At 41.1% G+C, this 23,503-nt stretch overlaps 2 long non-coding RNA genes across 7 annotated transcripts; both read right to left on the bottom strand.

Moving 5' to 3' along the window:
• LOC109728828 lies at nt 1,383-3,459 on the bottom strand. Of its 3 annotated transcripts, none has more exons than XR_002221125.1 (5): nt 3,315-3,459; nt 2,987-3,056; nt 2,798-2,889; nt 2,641-2,702; nt 1,383-1,637 (listed from the first exon to the last, which is right to left on the bottom strand). It is a non-coding gene; the product is annotated as an uncharacterized LOC109728828 (long non-coding RNA). The 3 variants fall into 3 exon arrangements; XR_002221127.1 differs by having other exon boundaries at nt 2,641-2,705; nt 2,822-2,889; XR_002221126.1 differs by having other exon boundaries at nt 1,384-1,637; nt 2,987-3,053.
• LOC109728824 lies at nt 14,155-22,980 on the bottom strand. 4 transcript variants are annotated; one of them, XR_002221121.1, is made up of 5 exons: nt 22,582-22,980; nt 16,283-16,352; nt 16,118-16,185; nt 15,937-16,001; nt 14,155-14,185 (listed from the first exon to the last, which is right to left on the bottom strand). It is a non-coding gene; the product is annotated as an uncharacterized LOC109728824 (long non-coding RNA). The 4 variants fall into 4 exon arrangements; XR_002221122.1 differs by having other exon boundaries at nt 15,937-15,998; XR_002221120.1 differs by lacking the exon at nt 14,155-14,185 and adding an exon at nt 14,897-14,933.

The raw sequence follows: 23,503 nt of genomic DNA, 5'->3' as shown, positions 1-23,503 counted from the left end.
TGCATGATAAACATTTAATTTGATTTAATTTGATTTAATTGTATATATAATTATAATTTGATTTAATAGTGTTTAATAGTGTTTCCTAATAAAATTCTAATTAATTGTATATATAATTATAATAACAGTGTTTAATAGTGATTTAATTTGATTTAATAGTGTTTCCTAATCTATTTACTAAATTGCTATTCTATATTTGAGTTTGACACGTGGCAAATATATAGAAAGACAAGTGCCAGTTTTACACCAAGGGTTCTACTTTAGTATATAGTAAATAGATTTGATTTAATAGTGTTTCCTAATAAAATTCTATTTTATCCATCTAATTGTTATATTTGAGTTTGACATGTGGCAAGCATATAGAACGATGCATGATAAACATTTAATTTGATTTAATTTGATTTAATTGTATATATAATTATAATTTGATTTAATAGTGTTTAATAGTGTTTCCTAATAAAATTCTAATTAATTGTATATATAATTACAATAACAGTGTTTAATAGTGATTTAATTTGATTTAATAGTGTTTCCTAATCTATTTACTAAATTGCTATTCTATATTTGAGTTTGACACGTGGCAAACATATAGAAAGACACGTGTCAGTTTTACACCAAGGGTTCTACTTTAGTATACAGTAAATAAATACGGCGGACAAATGATGCAACATCACTCTAAATAGTGCAACAATAATTTAAAGAGTGCAATATTCTCACAAACTAGTGCAACATTTGCTTCAAAGAGTGCAACACTCAAACAAACTAGTGTAACGCCTGCTCCAAAAAATATAACTCGGGATGAAGAAGTACAATCTGACTCTCCCTTCTTCCTCCTCTTGTCTCCCACTTTCTTCTTCTTCTCCTACTCCTCTTCCCTATCATTTTTCTTCTTACTCTTCTATCTTGTCATTCCTCTTCTTGTTTATTACTCTTTTTCTTTTTCTTCTTTTTCTTGCTGTTACTCAGCAGTGTTATTGCTTCTTCTTTTGTGATCATTCTTTTTCTCCTTGTCGTTCGTCTATTTTTTTTATATTCTTCTTCTTTTTCTTGCTCCTTTTTTTTACAAATTTGAAATGAAAGAGCAACTCAAACAAATGGTGTGATTTACTCTTTAACAATGTGATACCATTAATAAACGATACAATCTTTTCTGTGAGAATGCAACGACTATAACGAAAAAGACCACTTTTATCCTTGGTCCCATACCGATCGCTTTTCCTTCCCAAAGTGTCACGCCCGGGTACCAGCGGAAGCATATCCGGTACGTGCATAGACCCGCCATATACCTGCAGTATATAAGGCGTCTACAAGAAGCAAGTCGATAGGAAGAAGCATAGAAGAATCCTATCCTGATATCAGAGCATGTATAAGTCAAGATACTATAAGCAAAAGACAAAAGACAATACAATCCAAAAATCTTGTCAAAAGGGAAGTATCACAACTGTAGTTCTCGGTCCAAAAAGTACATATACATCACGGGTATACAAAAAGTAGATACAATGGTAGTCTCGCTATACATGGGGACATCACCCTCGACCGTAGCCTGAGTAGCAAGGTGATCGACTAGCATGCCCCTAGCAATGTCTAGCTAGACGCGACTCCCTTGCCACGATCCCTAGCCTCTCCTATAGATGGCTCTGTAAAAACAACCACCAAAAGGGCGTGAGAACTATAAACAATAGTTCCCAGTGGGTAAGCCGCCAGCCTCGGCGAATAACACCACTAGGCTCATGATGTACTAAATAAAAGCAGAAGCAGTAATTGCATGATATATGTAATTATGCAATGCTAACAGGTAATGAGCAGGTAAGCAACATGTAACCATGCTTTCTGCAGTAATGAATCAACTAAATAATAGAAGCATAGCAACTACTCTAAACATGAACATAAACATGGATGTGTAAGTAAATACTGTACACTATAACTGATGAGCATTCATTACTGTTCTTTGTCATTTAGTATTTTTATTTCATTCATAAGGACCTACTCAAGGTATCCAGCTTGCGCTGGGCCTAATGGCCCCGTGGTAGTAAACACTCCCCACGGCAATCCACTTCGGCACTCAATCCCGCACGGGCGAGCAACTGTCGCGTAGGCCAACTCCGGAGTGCCGGCTTGTAGGGAGCTACCCTCACAAGCGTGTGCGAATGAGCACGATGGCAAGCAAGCAAAGTGCATAATCCAATACATCTCAATCATCACGTTTTATTTTGCATTGTTCTCATTCTCGATCCTTTGAACAGAATTTCAATATAACAAATATTGAGCATAGCTAGTATCCACTAGAATAGTAATCATGTAAGAGTAATGCTAATTTATACATAGCATTAGAAGCTTTCCACTATTATGGCACTACGATTATAGACACAAAGCATGTCATCGTTTTCTACTTTGGAAACATACTAGATTGTCCATGATTCATTCAACTAAGTCAAACATAAACATGTTTAATTCTATGCATGAATTTCTCCACTTAAGAGAGACTTCAGTTCACTACACATACATATAGCAACTATAATGGTGATAATGTCCTGAATCTATGCCGATTCCCAAGTTACGCAAAATGCATTCATATGTTATTTCTATAGTATCATATAGCACATAGGGGAGCTTCACTTGCTCTGGTTAGGTCAAACCCACCTAGTGCTAAGCTCCAACAAGTCACAAGAAGTCCCAAAAATCAGCTCAACAAGGCTCCACTCCTGCTGAAAACAAAGCACAAAAGTTGCATCAATACTACAACCGAAATGTCCGATTTCGGCCTAATTTGCACTTAGTACAAAGTAGAAACTTAAACCCCTGTTTCGTGTCACACTAGTACATCAACTGTAACCTCCAAGAGCTCTCACAAGTCAGTCGAGGACAATTCAGGGCTCGATCGCAATCCCGCTGCGAACAACGTCAAAACAGCATCAAAATCATCATATATTACTAAATATAGTCGGAATCTTGCAATTTCAGCTTCCTAACGGAAATTCTTGCTTACCTTAGGATAGAACACGTTCTAAACCAGCCTCCCAGGTCACCAAATAAGCTTCACGTGGTTCAGAAACCTGCTGCGAAGACACAAATCCCAAACTGCATCAATACGATCGAATAACCCGCGTATAGTCCGAAATAGCTTCATAAATAGCGAAACATCTCTATTAAGCTTTAAAGTAGCTTATCACTAATCTAAGGAGATTAATTTATAGCTAATTAACTCATATTTAATTGCTGAAATCTCAGTCTAGCACAGCCAAGAGCAAAAATCCCGAAATCCACACTCAAATCGACAAATAACACGTCGATAACGGAAAAGTCGAGTCGATTACCTTCTCTAGCTTCCAACCAGCACCTCACTGGCTCAGGGCTGCGAAAAACCCTTCAAAATACTCCCTCACACGACCACGTAGGCTCAGCGACGCTCGCAACCAGCGAAAAACCAACGTTGCGACGAAAACAAGCAAAATCGGCGATTTCGTTGTNATAGACTAAGATTACTAACCAAACAAACTTTTTTTTAGTCGCGGAAGGCACAACTAAAGAACTAACGAATACTCAGACTCGAACTAGAGTCAAAACTATCTATAGAGAAAGGAAATACCGACCCAATCCCAGAGTCCCAAAAAGGGAAAAGGTATTTCGTCCCTCTTTTGACAGTATATTGTCTGCAGCCAATATACTTATCAAAAGAAAAGCGAAATATCCGAAGATTCACTACCAACAACGAGTTGGAAGCGCGACACATCGAAGTATCAACCCACTTGATACCTCATCACTGAACCACGAGTTCACAACCAATACTATCGAAACATCGATTTTACAAGTCGACATTCGAAATCAGAACGACCCTGAACCGACTCACAGGGAGTCCTATAGCTTTCAATATCCGAAAGCTACTAGCGACACTAAGCCGCCAACTACACAAACTGCGGCGATAGGAAATGGTTTCTCTAACAGATTTTCGCACCTCAACCGAACTATAATCAAAGCTCCAAGAATTCCGACAATAATCTGGAGTCTCTCGAATCAAGACGGATCCTACTAACCATCGACTATCCCCTGACACCAATTTAGGTGTTAGAACAATCGCATACGATGTATGTATCAAAAGGGACCTGACACTAAAACTGTGTCAATACATCTCTGGTAGGAAGAATGAACGAGGTAAAGGTCGAAAGATCCGAACCGCTGATTCCAATCAGCAATCAAGGAGGATAGGTAGGCATCACAACCCTACCCAAAGATCTGCGGAAGCAATACTAACAATGCAGTCGCTGAAACGACCGCAATTCAAACCCTGGGCTACACCCTACTAGCACCACTGAAGTCGCGACCGTAACTGGTCTAAGCACCGTCTCCGTAGAGACATTCGCAGTAGCTCTCGTGTCCTAAGTAGAGAGAGTGGCTTGGGCGTCGGCAGTTAAGATACTTGCCTATGCCCGAAAATCTCACTTGGCCCTTCAAGGCCTCACCTGACAGGAGTGGCAACACCTGGGGAATGTCGTCCCACCACTCGATGTCCGAAAAAGTACACCGCCACTACTCCCGACTTAGACACCAGCTTGTGCGAACCGTAACACATACAGAAACACCATGCACTTCGAGTTTACTAAACTCGAATGCAACCCAAGACACAAGTCCAAACCCCGCACTCACATGCCTATATACCGTAGGTCTTCCTATGGGTCAACCTAACCAATGGTTCAGTTCATTTGGTTCAGTTCATTTACTTTTCAAAACAACCTGTGAACCTGTGAATGGTGTTGTGGTTGTAACTTTGCTCTGATACCACTTTAATCTGTCACACCCCGGGGTCCCTTTTCAGTTTAAAACAAAGCGGAAAAGCGTCTGAATTTTTTTTTTTTGAGAACCTGACCCCAGAGTATGCCAGATCCGCCACAAATACAGAGAATCCACTGTTCACACGGACAGAGTCTCCCCTGTATTTGCACGGCGTCGCACAAGTACAAGAAGTCATCCAGGCACAACCACAACAAATGAACATACAAAAAACCAACCGTTATATATATTCATACACCATTCACCACAGATTCACATTTATGCATAAATCCACACCTATCAGTTAAAATGTTTTCAACCACAGAAACAGGTTTTGAAATACTAAGATGCAAAATCCACAGAAAACCTTTTGAAAACTGTTTCCTACACGGAAATCTTTATTCTTTAAAAACGCTACCACGAGGGGTAGAAAACCTTTTATTTTACAAAATCCAGAAATCCGTTTATTACATTCACGAAAATCCATATTTTCAAATGTAATAAAAATACTGAACTATATAACTATCTAAGCTATAACAACTGAAATAATAAGGGTAATAACTATACCGAAATAACCTGGGTCAGAAGCTCTATCGACCGCTACACACGTACCTCACGTCTCGTCCCACTATTCACCACCCGCGATACCTGAAAAATGGTGGGGAAGGTGAGAACATGTAAACATGTCTCCCCTCCCAGTGGGTACCGCAAGCCGAAGAAGGCGAGGAGTACTCACCGGATCAGGAAGAGCTATACAACAACACGGGTCAGTGGAAATACAGTAGGAACAATAGTAAACAAAAGAGATGTATAAGGTAATGAGCAGATATACTAAATACAGTAGCAATAAACTGAAAGAAAGTAAGAACTAGACTGAATAACGGCTACCGCTACTGTAACTGGAACCGAAAGCATACATGAATATCTACTATAGCAGCAAGACAACTATAAAGTAAGAACTGTAAGTATGCATGCAACGACTGCTACTATAGACATATGCGTCAACCGGTCAAGAAGTCCAAAAGTACCCAATCTGAAACCAATGCTCTCTTGGTCAGCACCGCAGACCTCAAGCCAGTGCCACTACTACTCTCCAGTGCATATAACCCCTCTAGGGCTCACGGGTTGTCACCATTCAACCACTTTTCCGGAAAAGAACACTCCTTGCGGTGGATCAGACCGCCAGTGTTCGTGAAATGCGACGAGTATCGGGCGATCAATGCAATATGCTCAATGATCAAACGTCGGCAACCAGCCGACAATCCTGCCCCACAGGGCCCATCGACCGCATAGGTCGTCAACTGTAAAGATGCACAAGAACCGACCACTCAGGTCAACTAGGATGGGACAACATCGACATCCTCTCAAACATATGCAAATACTGCTTAATGAACCACAAGGACTGACCACTCAGATCAACTAGGATATGAAACTCGACCAATCGCGTCACAAGTATAGGATATGAAACTCGACAAATTATGTCATAAGTATAGGATATGAGTAAAGTATAATCATCCGTCGGCAACTAACCGACAATCCCACCCCTCAGGGTATACCGACCTCAACGGTCATCAGACAACAAAGGTCGAGGAACTCACCGAATAGGTCACAAATACTGAATACTAGAATCGACCGACTAGATCGCTAATCTCACAGATAATCACAAAATCGCTCTACTATAAATATGAAACATGGTATGCAGAATAGCTAAGTAGAGCAACAAAGAAATATGGTATAACTACTCTACTCCTACTCATGATATAAAGAGAACAACCGAGTGGAGTGTAACTGAACAACATGGTGCTAGGCTCAACACTATATATCAAGATATATATATGCTAGATAATAACGAAAGAGCAAAGGTAAGAAACCATCACCGAGCGTGCACCACTGTACCGACGTCGGATCGAAGTACCCACCTGTACGAATGTCGCGCCTGTCTCCTGACTACAAAAGAATGTCAACCGGACCTATAGAGGGTCCACCGGGTTAGCATCTAACCCACAACTAATAACCACAGTATCCACAACACCACAAACAATTCACGAAGATCGGTTTCCCAATACCGATTACCGTAACTCGCCGGAAGTCCCGAAAACCACACTGGGACTCCGTCGGGACCACTGAATTGTCTCGAAATGCACCGACTCATACTACGAGTCACCTGCTGCCCCAAAACATTCCAATTTGGATGTTTTGGCAGCAAACACAAGATAACACCACTACACAATTATCGTCGGATAATTGTACGAATCCGGGTTCCCGAAAGTGTCTATTTCGACACCGAAACCCACCATCGCTCACCCGTCATCACCGAACCCACAATGTGATGATGGTGACCAGCCAACAAGGCTTAGAGACTACTCACAAAGCAACCAAACGACGTCGGAAGAAATCCGAACCGAAACCGCATTCTTTCGGCGAATTTCGCCGAAAAACGCATCGAAATCGACTCTTCGATTTCCGCAAAAGCTAACAGATCATGGACAATCAGTCCAGAGGTCACCACACACGCCTATACACTGCCCACAGTAGCCATATAATGCACAATTACACAAAAGCCCCTCACTTTACATAAAATCCCAATATATTATGTAAATCGGGCGATAACATGGCTCGTTCACGCAAACAGAGGACTTCCAAGGTTCGCCGAGACACGTACTGACAGGTCTCGACGTACCGGAGGCCGTGCTCAAGCTCTGGAGCACAATGGCTCACTGTGGAAAGCGCGGGAGCAACCCGAAGGTTCAGCGAATAGCGTGTAGTCGGGGAAAATCGCGCCGAACAGGCCGATACGACATCCGCTGATCCAAAGTAAGGTGAGCACTGTGATCAGAACTGACCAACGATCACCGTGCTCACCTTCGGAGGCATCATAATAGCCTCGGATCGCCGGAGAAACGTGCGCAAGCACGGAATAGCAGTCGAAAAAGCTCAACAGGGTCGACACCACCGAAACAGCGGAACGGAGTCTCCCCGGTAGAATCTAAGGTGAGCACGATGATCAGCAATTTTCTACGATCACCGTGCTCCCTTCCGCAGAGATCGGGGAGGCTCGGGTTGCTCGGAACAGTAACCTACTCAACTAAGCCCTATTTCGGGCTTGGCCGGAGCAAGCTTGCTCCGGCCGGACACCGGCGGCACGGCGGGGTGCGCACGGGCCAGGGAAGGTTGCGGGGGAGGTGAGGAGTACCAAGCTCACCTCGGGTGGCGGCTGGAAGCGGCGGAGGCGGCGGCGGAACAAGGCATGCCCGCACGAGCTAGGGCACGGGTCCGGGGGGTGCTGCGGCCACGGCGGCGGCCGGGGCAGGTCGGGGACGTCCGGGGGTGCACGCCGGAGGTCTCCGGAGGTGTCTGGAGGGCGGCACTGCCGGCAGGGAGCGGCGGAGGCGCGCGGAGGCAGAGATCTCCCAAGCTCGGCCCGCTCCGGGTCTGGGCGGCTGCGGCGAGTCCAGGCGGCACCACAGCCAACATGGACGGCGGGGAACGGCGGCGACGGCGCCGGAGGTCGAGGGGAAGGTGGCGCGCCCGATGGTGGACGGCGGCGACGCGCGGAGGCGCTGCGGCCTCAAGCTCGGCCCGCTCCGGGTCTGGGCGGGCGCAGAGAGCAGAAGCGGCGGCCGGCGACCTCGGGGGCGGCGGCGACCGGCGGGAACGACACCGGAGATGGATCTCGGCCAAGGGAAGATGGTTTCATAGGTTTAGGTGCCTTCCCGAGCTCGGTGGCTGAGGAGGGTGGAAAGAAAAGTGTGGAAGGTGATGGAGGAGGTGGAAGAGCGGCCAGCTCCGGCGGCCGGCGGCGTGCTCAGGTGGCCGGGGCGCGCGCAGGGAGAGCAGGGGAACGTGAGGGAGGCGGTTAAGGAAGAGGAGGGGACCCAGGGTTAGGGTTTCATGGTGACCTAACACTATAATATATGCACAATTGCAGAAAAACCCACCTCAGCCCTATTTTTATAATTTAGTCCCTGCCATTGCGCGTAACTTGCGCATACGCACCACCACGCTCGATCTCAAGCGATTCGGTACATAAAATACAATGACTTTTGCGAAGTTTCCGATTTGCCACCTTCGACCCCTCAGCGAACATTTCGCGTTTCCCGAAAATCCGTCTGTCGGATTTTCAATCCGACAGCGCCATCGCGTTCAGGACGACGGGGGCATCGAAACTACGATTTCGTTTCATCCGATTTGCTTGCCGATTTGCGACAAAATCCGACCTCTCTCCAACTAATCCATATTTCACACATAGGCCTTGGTGGAAACCCGAAATCCTTTAATTCAAACTCGTATTTGAATTCCCTGCCACCAGTAGGTACTTGAAACATCTCTCACCCATCTCCAGATCACTTGTACAAAGCACGAGGAGTTTTAAAATGCACGAATAGCAAAGAGCGGAAACCCTATTTTTGTTAAAACTCCTTTTTCTCGAAAACCGTGCGTCAGATCCAAAATCCATCAGTGCCATTGGTTCTAGAATAGCTGAACCGTTCAAAACGAGCTATTGGATCGCTATGAACGGAGTCCGATACGCGCCGAAAGCCAACTCTACTCCGTGGCTTCTCCGGAAAACCGGAGTTACTATTCACTTAAGTGAAAACTAATAATGGCGTAACTTCTCCATTTTAGCTCATTTTCTCCTGAAACTTGACGAGTGCTTATGTAATTAAATTACACATATAAACATCGTCAATAGAGAGTTTAGTTGCACTGTCAAAATCTCAGTCCTTACAACGAGCTAGGATTCTCACGGGATGTTCTTCAAAACTCAAATCTTCTCGCAAATCCACTAGGGCGCTCTCAAGTATGTGGGTTGGATCAAAAATATACTTTCGAAATGTCGATACATGAAACACATTGTGTACTCCTGATAGGCTCGGCGGCAAAGCAAGCCGATATGCTACGGGGCCTACCCGCTCCAACACTTCGTAGGGTCCAATAAACCGAGGGCTCAACTTTCCTCGAATGCCAAACCTCTTAACTCCTTTCGTCGGGAAAACCTTTAGGAATACATGGTCGCCAATTTGAAATTCCAGTTCTCGCCGACGTTTATCCGCATAGCTCTTTTGTCGACTTTGAGCGTTCAGTAAACGTTCCCGTGCAAGTCGAACTTTAGCTTTGGCTTCTTGTAACACATCTGGACCTAAGACTAATCTTTCACCCACTTCACTCCAATGAAGTAGTGATCTGCACTTTCTACCATAAAGGGCTTCAAACGGTGCCATCTGAATACTTGCTTGATAACTATTGTTATAAGCAAATTCAGCCATTGGTAGGAACTGTGGCCAACTGCCCTGGTAATCAATCACACAGGCCCTCAACATATCCTCCAGGGTCTGGATAGTACGCTCGGACTGCCCATCACTCTGAGGGTGGAAAACAGTACTAAAATCCAATCGGGTACCCAAGGCCTCCTGTAAACTCCTCCAGAAATGTGAAACAAATCGAGTGTCTCGATCCGAAACAATAGAGGCTGGTACTCCATGTAATCGCACAATTTCATCTAGGTACACTTGTGCGAGTCTTTCCCCCGACCAAACTGTATGAATTGGAATAGAGTGAGCAGATTTCGTCAATCTATCCACGATTACTCAATTGCCTCATGACTTGCCTGTGAGCGAGGTAATCCAACAATAAAATCCATAGTGATCCTCTCCCACTTCCACACTGGTAAGGGTAAGCTCTGAAGTTTCCCCGCAGGAAGTCGATGTTCAGCTTTAACCTGCTGACAGGTTAAGCACTTAGCTACGAAGTCTGCAACTTCCTTTTTCATTCCAGGCCACCAGTAAGTCAACTTCGAATCTTTATACATTTTCGTACTCCCAGGGTGTATAGTATACGGCGCATGGTGTGCCTCTTTTAAAATCTCTTCTTTAATGTTAGAGTCGGCTGGTATACAAAGTCTATCGCCGAATTTTAACAGTCCCTGATCATCTACTCGAAAATCACTAACATGATCAGCAGTGACCTTTGCTCGAATCTTTTGCAGGAATTCATCCTGAGTTTGCTTCTCTTTAATTCGATCAATCAGGGTAGGTTGCACCACTAATGCCATAAGTCTCCAAGGTGTATCAGGAGCTACAATTTCCAAATTCAATTGCTCCATTTCCTTTACCAATAGGAGTTGCATAGTTATTGCCATCGCCAAGCTTTCCGTCGATTTTCGACTTAAAGCATCTGCTACAACATTAGCTTTTCCTGGATGATAGAGGATGGTCAAGTCATAATCCTTGAGCAACTCCAACCATCTACGTTGTCTCAAGTTTAATTCTTTCTGAGTAAACAGATACTTTAAGCTTTTATGATCGGTGTAGACTTCGCAACGCTCGCCGTAGAGGTAGTGGCGCCAAAGCATTAAAGCAAATACTACGGCTGCTAACTCGAGATCATGTGTAGGGTAGTTCTTTTCATAATCTTTCAATTGGCGAGATGCATAAGCGATTACTCTGCCATTCTGCATTAGAACACACCCTAATCCGTTCAACGACGCATCGCTGTAAATCACATAATCTACTCCCGTGACAGGTAATGCAAGAATCGGGGCGGTGGTCAATCGTTCTTTCAGCTCCTGAAAGCTTCTTTCGCAAGCTTCATTCCATAGAAACTTAGCCCCTTTATGTGTCAGTCGGGTGAGCGGCGTAGACATCTTTGCAAATCCTTCTACAAATCTTCGATAGTATCCCGCCAAACCAAGGAAACTCCGAATCTCGGTGACATTAGTTGGTCTAGGCCAATCTTTAATTGCTTCAATTTTCTTTGGGTCCACCGCGATTCCTATTTCAGAAATTACATGTCCCAGAAATGCCACTTCTCGAAGCCAAAATTCACATTTCTTTAATTTTGCAAACAGTTTCTTTTCTCGAAGTACTTGTAACACTACTCTTAGATGGTTTTCATGCTTTTCATCACTTCGAGAATATATCAAAATATCGTCGATGAATACGACCACAAACCTGTCCAGATAAGGCTTAAAGAAACGGTTCATTAAATCCATAAAGGCTGCTGGGGCATTTGTCAGTCCAAATGGCATAACTGTGAATTCGTAATGCCCATACCGTGTTCTGAAAGCGGTCTTGGAAACTTCTTCAGGCTTAATCTTAAGCTGATGATAACCTGATTGCAAATCAATCTTCGAATATACTTTCGATCCTTGCAACTGATCGAATAAATCATCGATTCTGGGTAATGGATATTTATTCTTGATTGTTACTTTGTTGATTTCTCTATAATCCACGCACAATCGAAGAGATCCATCATTCTTCTTGACAAATAACACCGGTGCTCCCCAAGGTGACACACTCGGTCGAATGAATCCTTTATCTAAAAGATCTTGTAACTGTGCCTTCAGCTCTTTCAATTCAGCGGGTGCCATCCTATAGGGTGCTTTCGAGATAGGAGTTGTTCCAGGAACAAGATCAATCACAAATTCAACTTCCCTATCAGGTGGCATACCCGGCAACTCAGCCGGAAACACATCTCCGAACTCTCGCACAATTGGAATATCATTAATCTGGATGGCTTCACCATCACTCACAGAAACACTAGCCAAATAGGCTACACAACCCCTCTGAATCAACTGTCGTGCTCGTGAAGAGCTAATAGTCATTGCGAACAATGAACTCTGACACCCTTTATAAACAAACTCCTGCTGACCCGGTTCCCTAAAGGTCACCGTCCTGTTCGTGCAATCTATAGTGGCATAATACTGAGTCAACCAATCCATACCCAATACTACATCAAACTCACCTAGTTTGTGTAGTGCCAATAAATCCACTGGCATAATCCAGTCGCCTACCCGAATTGGGCAGCGAGGGCAAAATTCACGAATCTCTAAGGTATGGTCGGGCACGATCACTCGTCCCAAATGCAAAGTAGGCACTACCTGAATGCTATGCAACTCGGCGAACTGCCGATCAATAAAAGAATGCGAAGCACCAGTATCAAATAATGCACGAACACGAATATCATAAAGCATAATGATACCTGCTACGACCTCCTCTGCTGCTGCGACCTCCTCAGTCTGGGCGGCATACATACGCCCACTCGAACTCTGCCGAGAACTCTCAGACGGCCGCTGTCCCGGTGATCGTTTATACTGAGAAGGTGCTGACGGGGTCCCCTGACTCGGAGCTGAAGATGCAGGTGCTGATGCTGATGAGGGTGCAGGCAAAGAACCTCTCGGGCACTCTGAGCGAAAGTGGCCCTCCTGACCACAGAGAAAACATCTGCCCCCACGTTGTGGACACTGTGGCGGTACGTGAGGCCCACCACAGATAACACAACGCGGTTGCGGACGACGCTCGGGTGCTCCACGGTGTGCTGACGAACCTCGGCCCATCGACTGTCCCGACTGGCCTCTCGGATACTTAGGCGGTCTCCTGAAAGATTGCTGACCACTGCTCTCCGCTGCTGGTCTCTTTCCTTTGCCTCGATCCACAACGTCTCTTTCCTTCATAATTTCTGCCCCTTTCTCAACAATTAAGACCCGATTCACTACATCTCTGTAAGTCGAGAAGTTTGACGCCTGAACTAATCTGAAAATCGCAGGCCGCAAACCCACCTAAAAAATACGGGCCTTGTCCTCATCATCTCGAATCACAAAAGGAACGCAGTGCAGTAATCGGGAGAATTCTCGCTCATACTCTGCCACTGTCCTGTCCCCCTGCCTCAGGTTTCTCAGGTCCCTTTCCATTTGAATCTTTACACTCTGAGGAAAGTAGGTCGTCAACAATAAGTCCTTGAACCTGCTCCACGTGATCGCAGACAAATCAGTACGGGGATCCTCACGAATATCCACCCACCACCTGTAAGCCTCGCCGTCAAGGTGGTGCGTCGCAAACCACACCCGATATCGCTCCTCAACAAAAGTGTCATAAAATAACTTCTCCATGTGCATTAACCATTTCTCGACCACCCAGTGATCTGTTTTCTCTCCGTCAAAAATACGAGGGGTGCAGCGATGGAATTCATTCAATTGTTCCATCATCCGCTCTCGCTCCTCAGCCCCCACCATCTCTGGTAACACTGTCCCTGATGCCACTACAGGTACTGATGGTGGTACTACTGTCTCCTGTCGGGTCTCTACCCTCGGAGCTACTGGGGGTGTATCAGGTACTGGTGACCGTGCTCTCACTGTCGCATCCCTGTCTGGTACTGTAGGTATAGGATCAGGAATCTCTCTGTCAGTCGTCTGCCGCAGTAGTAAATCCTCTAACCTTTTCATCCTGTCCTCCTGCCAACGCGCGGCATCCATCTGCTGTCGCGCAGCCGCAGCCTGCTGAGCAACCAAATCTGTCAGCTTCGCGAGCTGATCCTGCAACTCATGGATCCCACTAGATCCAGAAGTAACGGAGGTCCCCACTTCCTCCACATCCGCCGCCTCAGCTGCCCCGGCGGCTTGCGAACGAGTCAAAGGCATCTTGAGCTACAGCACAAAAACAAATATAGATCAATAAACCTATACTATTGAATCTTCATTGAGGATATAAACCAGCTAATAAAGCGAAAGTAATGAAATGTAACGCGTACTAACTTCCGATGTCACGTTGTCGGCCGCCAACGTGGCCCTCTGCAAAGTTAGTAATTGCACATTCCGATCAAACTCCTACCATTCAGAGTTTATAAATAACCCAATCAAAATACTTTCGCTAATGACAAACTCAACTAGACCTCGTCCCTCACGAGCCTATTCTTATAGTCCAACCAGCCTAAGGTTTGCTAGGTCTACTAAGACTCAACCCTAGGCTCTGATACCACTATAATCTGTCACGCCCGGGTACCAGCGGAAGCATATCCGGTACGTACACAGACCCGCCATATACCTGCAGTATATAAGGCATCTACAAGAAGCAAGTCGATAGGAAGAAGCATAGAAGAATCCTATCCTGATATCAGAGCATATATAAGTCAAGATACTATAAGCAAAAGACAAAAGACAATACAATCCAAAAATCTTGTCAAAAGGGAAGTATCACAACTGTAGTTCTCGGTCCAAAAAGTACATATACATCACGGGTATACAAAAAGTAGATATAATGGTAGTCTCGCTATACATGGGGACATCACCCTCGGCCGTAGCCCGAGTAGCAAGGTGATCGACTAGCATGCCCCTAGCAATGTCTAGCTAGACGCGACTCCCTTGCCACGATCCCTAGCCTCTCCTGTAGATGGCTCTGTAAAAACAACCACCAAAAGGGCGTGAGAACTATAAATAATAGTTCCCAGTGGGGAAGCCGCCAGCCTCGGCGAATAACACCACTAGGCTCATGATGTACTAAATAAAAGCAAAAGCAGTAATTGCATGATATATATAATTATGCAATGCTAACAGGTAATGAGCAGGTAAGCAACATGTAACCATGCTTTCTGCAGTAATGAATCAACTAAATAATAGAAGCATAACAACTACTCTAAACATGAACATAAACATGGAGGTGTAAGTAAATACTGTACACTATAACTGATGAGCATTCATTACTGTTCTTTGTCATTTAGTATTTTTATTTCATTCATAAGGACCTACTCAAGGTATCCAGCTTGCGCTGGGCCTAATGGCCCCGTGGTAGTAAACACTCCCCACGGCAATCCACTTCGGCACTCAATCCCGCACGGGCGAGCAACTGTCGCGTAGGCCAACTCCGGAGTGCCGGCTTGTAGGGAGCTACCCTCACAAGCGTGTGCGAATGAGCACGATGGCAAGCAAGCAAAGTGCATAATCCAATACATCTCAATCATCACGTTTTATTTTGCATTGTTCTCATTCTCGATCCTTTGAACAGAATTTCAATATAACAAATATTGAGCATAGCTAGTATCCACTAGAATAGTAATCATGTAAGAGTAATGCTAATTTATACATAGCATTAGAAGCTTTCCACTATTATGGCACTACGATTATAGACACAAAGCATGTCATCGTTTTCTACTTTGGAAACATACTAGATTGTCCATGATTCATTCAACTAAGTCAAACATAAACATGTTTAATTCTATGCATGAATTTCTCCACTTAAGAGAGACTTCAGTTCACTACACATACATATAGCAACTATAATGGTGATAATGTCCTGAATCTATGCCGATTCCCAAGTTACGCAAAATGCATTCATATGTTATTTCTATAGTATCATATAGCACATAGGGGAGCTTCACTTGCTCTGGTTAGGTCAAACCCACCTAGTACTAAGCTCCAACAAGTCACAAGAAGTCCCAAAAATCAGCTCAACAAGACTCCACTCCTGCTGAAAACAAAGCACAAAAGTTGCATCAATACTACAACCGAAATGTCCGATTTCGGCCTAATTTGCACTTAATACAAAGTAGAAACTTAAACCCCTGTTTCGTGTCACACTAGTACCTCAACTGTAACCTCCAAGAGCTCTCACAAGTCAGTCGAGGACAATTCAGGGCTCGATCGCAATCCCGCTGCGAACAACGTCAAAACGGCATCAAAATCATCATATATTACCAAATATAGTCAGAATCTTGCAATTTCAGCTTCCTAACAGAAATTCTTGCTTACCTTAGGATAGAACACCTTCTAAACCAGCCTCCCAGGTCACCAAATAAGCTTCACGTGGTTCAGAAACCTGCTGCGAAGACACAAATCCCAAACTGCATCAATACGATCGAATAACCCGCGTATAGTCTGACATAGCTTCATAAATAGCGAAACATCTCTATTAAGCTTTAAAGTAGCTTATCCCTGATCTAAGGAGATATAGGACATGAACACTGCACTAACCAGCTCAAAGTATAGGATCAACTAGACTCACCAGTCAGGAACACCAAGTAACTCGTCATAAACGTATACAAACTCTCCTACAGCTACAACAGGGTAGGATCAACTGGACTCACCAGCCAAGAACACGAACAAATGTCAACTGCTGGATACGCCAGCTACCCGGGACCCCCCGTCCTAACAGCCGACCAACGGCTGCCAACTAGTAACTCGTATAACATGACTAGCGGGCTATGAGCAGCGTAAAGTGCTTGTGACCGCCAGACTAGGTGCCGTTCCTCACAAGAAAAGATTTTTTCACCAACTTACCACTGTTGGGCACTCGGGATCTTCCCAATATACGTGACCTCTCATCATCACCGTGACCGAACTCCAGACGCCACGACTGGTTCTCTCGTAACCAAAGTCTAACCCATGAAAACCTGAAGAACTGGCCAACTGCGTATACAGATATCATCGTCAGTAACGTACGTATGAATGTCAAGAATGAAATATCAACAGAACGACGATATCATCTATAGTACATACGAAAGCCAAGGTCAATGTCATCGCCATCGTAAATAAGTCAGATCAAGAATGAAAGAAAGTCAAATAACGATGACATAAGCCATATAGACGAGAAATGGAATAATAACAACGATGATATAAAGGTGACTGGAAACAACAATAAATCGAGAAGGACTAGGCCACTCATGAGGAGCGGAAGTAGCCGAACGCCATGGGTGACCCTCCCCTCTGTACAAATGTACAAGAGTGGGGGGGGGGGGTGGTAAAAAGTCCATAACGTCCGCTACTCATCACCCTGCTCTGCACTCCATGCACACATCGCTAGCTATCTCGAAGGCTGGGTCCAATAAAGCCAAATCAATAATAGGAATCATAAAGACAACTATATATCGTATCTATCGAATATACCAAGTCATAAATAAATGTAAACTTTTACACCTAAAGACTTAAAAACATTTAATTTTCCAAAAGATGTGGAGCACCATCGCAAAAATTTCTTATTTCCAAAGGTACATCCTTTGTCGAAAGTTTTCCAAATGACACTAAAATATAGCATCATAAAGTTTTGGACAAAGACACCAACCTTTGTAAAATTGACTATCTACACCTAAATACAAATTTACAACTTACGTATTTACACTTAGACACCACTTATCACATACTTATATATATATTGCCAACCAATAAACATACAAGTAAACAACACCAACACGGACCCACTGAAGAACATGAACACGCTGCGGCACGTTTATGTCCCCTCTGAGACAGGCACACTTGTCACCTAAAGGACACAAACACCGCCTAGACCGTATGAGACCCCAGTCCGAAAAGTTTTTTTTTTTTTAAAGTCTGCGAAAAGGTGATACAAAATTTGATTTTCCCTGGGGCCCCGCACTGTGACCACTTTACTTTGCCGAAGCTTTAGCGCTCTATGGCATGCAGTTCTATGAAACCTCGTTAGTGCTACTTGCTCTTCGGTGAACCCTTAACCTCTTACGTTACAATCTCGTGATGGGGATAGAAAAGAGCTGCCTTAGAACTCCATTCACTAGTATTCAAAGCGCCTGCTTTGAAGAAAAATCCTCCCCACTTACATTATGTGACTTGAACACGTTTAACGCCTCAAGCTCACACACCTTACTTTATACCTTGATAGGATGTACAAGATTTTCCGAACCTGTGCAAAACCCTGTTCAATCTCTCACTAGCCTAACGGCCTCTGCTCTTTCACGTAACGATAACGCTTTAGACGTTAAAAACGTAACCACATGGCCATGTTCGGATTACGACATGGCCATGTCGTTCGTCGTCGTCGACGTCGACGCACCGTCGTTCCGACAAAACCAGAAAAGTAGAGGAAATGAGTAGGGATAGGAGGGTCGAGCTGGGAACCTGGAGAAGTCTACCACAACCTCGAGTCTCTTCTGAAGAAGTAGAGGAGGTGTGAGAGAGAGATCCCAAAAAGAGAGAGATGTTGCTTTAGCGGCTAAAACGAACAAAAGCAGCGTTGCAACCAAAAAGCGACCAACGCTCGCAGCGACTCGGATGCACCAGCACACTCCCTCATAAAACTTCCCAAAAAGCGTCGGGACTCGGTCACTCCACGACCAACCTTCGATCTCTTCCATTAGCTGAGCTGAAAAGGCAATAGCTGCACAATAAACAGCTAAACTCACACCTAAAGCCCTAAAAACGAGAACCGACACGATCTGACTCTAAAGTCGTTAATTTATACTCAATTAATCGATATTTAATNTGAACAGTGGAACTCCTGTATTTGTGGCGGATCTGGCACACTCTGGGGTCAGATTTTCAAAAAAAAAATTTCAGACGCTTTTCCGCTACCTTTTAAACGAAAAGGGACCCCGGGGCGTGACAATCCAATTAATTAGTTATTAATAATTTTTTTTATGTGAAATGGTAAAAAGAGAAAGACTTTACTTTCACGTTTAGAACGATTAACATCATACAAATAAAGAGTGATTGATTTTGACAACCATTACTACAACATCTAAGAAAACTGAAATAGTATAGAAATTAGTAGTAGTATAGAAGGTGGCGAAGGCAACAATGTGTCGGCGCCGATGACGACTATAACGATGAGGAAGATGATGACGATGTGCTGGTACCGACAATGGAGACAAATGAGAAATAAAAAAAATATTTGAGAATATTTGAGAAAAATATAGGTAAAAATTTAAAAAAAATTACTAAATAAATATATGTTTTATATTTGAAAAACATATAGGTAAAAATGAGAAAATACTAAAAAAAAATATGCTAAAACAGTATAAAGACACATTACAAAAAAAAAAAAAAAATCAGATGAAATTAAAATACCTCTCTAACTATGGCAAAGGCGATAATGTACCGACGCTAGTGATGTGATGTACTGGTATCGACGATGGAGATAAATAAAAAAGGATATTATTAAAAAAATATTTGAGAATATTTAAGAAAAATAATAGTAAAAATGAAAAAAAAAATATATTACTAAAAAAATATACTTTATATTTGTGAAATATATAAGTAAAAATGAGAAATACTAAAAAAATACTAAAATAGTATAAAAGGAGAAATTTTCAGATGGGATCATGCGAAGCCGGTGAAGGTGGCGAAGGTGATAATGTGTCGGCGTCGGTGATGATTATAACGATATGCCAGTGTTGACAATGGGGACAAATGAGAAAATATATTAAAAAAAATATTTAAAAATAAAAAAATTTATAGATAAAAATAAAAATATATTTTACTAAAAAATATATACTTTGTATTTGAGAAACGTATATATGAAAATAAGAAAAAATAAAAAAAAAAGATATACTAAAACAGTATAAAGGTATATTAAAAAAAAGAAAAAAATTTAAATGGAATTAAAATACCTCTTTAATTATGATGAAGGTGGCGAACGCGACAATATACTGGCACAAACAATGATGATGAGTAGGACGATGACAATGTACCGCTGTAACAAATGAGAAAAGATATTACTAAAAAAATATTTGAGAAAAATATAGATAAAAATAAAAAAGGATACTACTAAAAAAATATATACTTTATATATAAGAAACGTATAGCTGAAAATGAGAAAATACCAAAAAAAAAATATGCTAATAAAAAAGATATGATGTATATATTGTGTGATAAATATTATGATGAAATACGATTGGGTAGTGTAGATATTATATACAAGGGTATTAAGATATATTCTATATTTGAGAATGCGGAGAATATTTTGGTGGATATTATTTAAATATTGAGTATTTTACTAAAAAAATTTAAAATTATATTTAATTATCGATTTAGTTTTGATTGGATAGGTATTAATTTTTTTAGAAATATTCTTGTGGTGGAAAGGCGTCAAACGAGATCGATTGCCTAGTCTTCCTCCTATAACTTAGGATGTGTTTATGTTGTTTGATACCTTCCATTATGCAATCTTGATTGATATCAGTTCCTGGTTGGAACCCTCGTATTGTATTGATTGCGTTGCCTTGAACGTACAGGGGAGACTCTGTCCGTAGTACAGGGGAAACCCTGTCCGTTCCGCACTGTCGGCGCCGCGACCTCGGCCAAATAGGCGGGTGGTCGCGGGCTGTGACAATTCTATACTTTTATGACGCATTATTTAAATATTGAATATTTTGCTAAAAATATTTAAAATTATATTTATAACGATTTAGTTTTGATTTTGAATATTAAAATTTTTTTAGCAATATTTAACGCTTCTATAGCACGCCAAATTTTAATACTCGTCAAAATTAAATCTACTATCTTATATAAGTAAAAATCTAATACCATGAATTAAAATTCAAATTATCAAATTCGCGGGTATTAAATTTTGGCGGGCATTACAAATTTAAAATTTAATTTTGAATACTATTTCATTGGTAAGTATTATTACGTTTGCAAAAAAAAAATAAATTTGAAACAACGCTTGGATAAGAAATAAATTTAATTTTATATATTACGTAATTAGCAGAGATATTACGTGATTGGCGGGTATTACGTTAGATAAGATATAAATTTAGTTTTATTTAAGAAACACGTAGATAGGAGATAACGGATATAAATGGTATTTTTGTCAACAAAAATGACATATACTTTTATTTTTATTCGTTGGATGAGATCCAATGGCGAAAACTTAAGATCTATATTTGAGAATGATTTATTTAAAATGGATAAAATATATTTTTATATTTGAGAATACAGAGAATATTTTAGTGTGTATTATTTAAATATTAAATATTTTGCTAAAAAAATTTAAAATTATATTTAATTAACGATTTAGTTTTGATTGGGCGGGTATTAATTTTTTTTAGAAATATTCTACGTTTTTATAATGCAATATTTAAATATTGAATATTTTGTTAAAAGTATTTAAAATTATATTTTATTAACGATTTAGTTTTAATTTACTGGTATTAAAAATTTTTTAACAATATTTAACGTTTCTATGGCACACCAAATTTTAATACTCGTCAAAATTAAATCTATTATTTTATGTAAGAAAAAAATCTATTATCATAAATTAAAATTCAAATTATCAAGTTCGCGGGTATTAAATTTTGGCAGGTATTACAAATTTAAAATTTATTTTTGAGTACTATGTGTTGACAGGTATTATGTTTGACTAGTTAAGGAGCCCCGCGCGATGCTGCGGGAAGACAATAGAACAGTAATTATTTTAACTATTAATACTATTTTTTAAATTATGCATTAATATGTTTAAATATTATTTATCTCAGTTTTGAATAATTAAAATAATTTGCAAACAAATAACCGAGTAGATTTAGAAACATAAGTAAAGTACAAAATTCCAACAACCTATTAAATTTTACTAAATTTATTATATGGTTTACTAATTTTACTTATAGGTAAAATTTTCATATAGTATTAAGTAAATACTATTAAATACACTGAGCCTCCACTTTTTTACCCACTTTTTCATAATATAAGAAAGTAAATAGTAAAAAGTATCATCAAAAAAAAATGTAGAAGAATCTTAAAGAAAAATGGATAACCGACAAAACAAAGTGAAAAAAAAATTGGAAGAAACTTTTAAAACTGAACCGATATAAAGATTAGAAAACCTGTAAATAAACCATATAGGATAAAGCTCACACATTTGATTAAACAGAACATAATATATTAATAAATTACTATAATTTTGTTTGGAATTCTTGCTCTATTGCAAAGGATTTAAACATAACTAAAGTAGAAGAAACTTTTAAAACTGAATCAACATAAAGATTAGAAAACCTATAAGTAAACCATATAGGATAAAGCTCACACATTTAATCAAAAAGACATTTCAACTACTGACTAAACCATCATAATTTAAAAAAGATAAACAGTAACTCAAGGAGGAAAAAAAAAAAAGGAGATAAGATTTTAGGCCAAACTGAGTTAGGTACAGGCTAATGTACACGCCATCTCGTTATTTCTATATTTGGCATTAGTTTGGTAACCCACAGCAAATAAAAACATATTTTTTAAAAAATCACAAAATACTTATACATTTCAAAAAAAAAGGAAAGTAAGGTATCATTCTAACAAATAGTGAAATTTACCTTGATATGCTCCGCAAAACCATATTCCTCCTTTGCCCTGAATTTGATTCAGCTCAAGAGAAGCTTTTGAGGCCGCAACTGATGGAACAGGAATGTCCAGTGCGCCATTTAAGTAAGGTGTGATCCGGAACGCGAGGAGGATTCAGGGTCACAAGAAAGGGTAGATTGATTGAGCCGAGATTCTACAGAAACATACAGCAATGTTGATTGATAACCCATTTCGTACATGTCGTTCAAGAAGTCAATTGACTTACATATGTATCCTCTTATACAAAGTCAACCTCCTTTCATAATTTGGATGATTGCTCAGCTTAAGATTAGGCGGTTTTATAAGAAATTGCACATTAGAAAGGTACATTAAATAGAGAATTTTGCAGGGATATATGTATGCAAAATCTCAAAGAAGTTTTGCATAAGAATACGACATGCCTGAAGCACATTCAGCCAATATGTGACACAAACACCATTTTGTGTGGTTTCGAGAAAATTCAAAGCACTCCATGCTGATGGATTTTGCGGCATTAAAGTTTTGTCGTGATGAAGATATATGTCACTACACATTAAGAAACACAAACAAAAGTTTCAATGAATATGTCGTACTGAAATATAACTCAGATCCTCAAATTGGAACTTCTGAAGGGGATCAAATAATTACCTCATCGTGACATCTAAAATTTTCTAAAAGAAAAGGTGACCAAAAATACCTGTTTACAAACTGAAATGATCAGATCGTGTTAAAGAAATATTTGCTACTTGACAATTTGAAACAGATTTTCCAAGTACTTCAAGTACTTAAATACTGTTTAATAGATGAAAATAGGAGGATTTATAATCCCGATCCATGCAGTAACATCATTTTGAACCCATTCCATTTGAATTGGTGCTTTCTCCATCATGATTATTGTGACCCCTTCTCATAATA

The sequence above is a fragment of the Ananas comosus genome, linkage group 24, assembly GCF_001540865.1.
Source record: "Ananas comosus cultivar F153 linkage group 24, ASM154086v1, whole genome shotgun sequence".
Taxonomy (NCBI): domain Eukaryota; kingdom Viridiplantae; phylum Streptophyta; class Magnoliopsida; order Poales; family Bromeliaceae; genus Ananas; species Ananas comosus.
The sequence above is the reverse complement of the archived record's forward strand: the minus strand, read 5'-3'. Positions and strand labels throughout refer to the sequence as shown.